This window comes from Penaeus monodon, chromosome 27 (genome assembly GCF_015228065.2).
Source record: "Penaeus monodon isolate SGIC_2016 chromosome 27, NSTDA_Pmon_1, whole genome shotgun sequence".
Taxonomy (NCBI): domain Eukaryota; kingdom Metazoa; phylum Arthropoda; class Malacostraca; order Decapoda; family Penaeidae; genus Penaeus; species Penaeus monodon.
In genome coordinates, this window is record NC_051412.1 from 36,752,709 (window position 1) to 36,752,955 (window position 247).

Genomic DNA, 247 nt, shown 5'->3' on the forward strand with positions numbered 1-247 from the left:
CAGGTGCGTTTATGGCTTGTCCCTCGGGAAGATGAGAAATTTTACGAGGCGAAGAGCATAAGCGTAAATGTGAACGCGGGCGTGCAACTCCGTAGAGTCCGTCAGCTTATCTCCCGTTTGGGTAGCTCCGAGATCGTGATGCCGAGTTGATGGCTCGATCGTATTCCGGTATGCGTTTATAGTGTTATTGGATTTTTATATGAGTGACAATATTCATTTAACTTTTTTGTTCGATATCGACATAAAC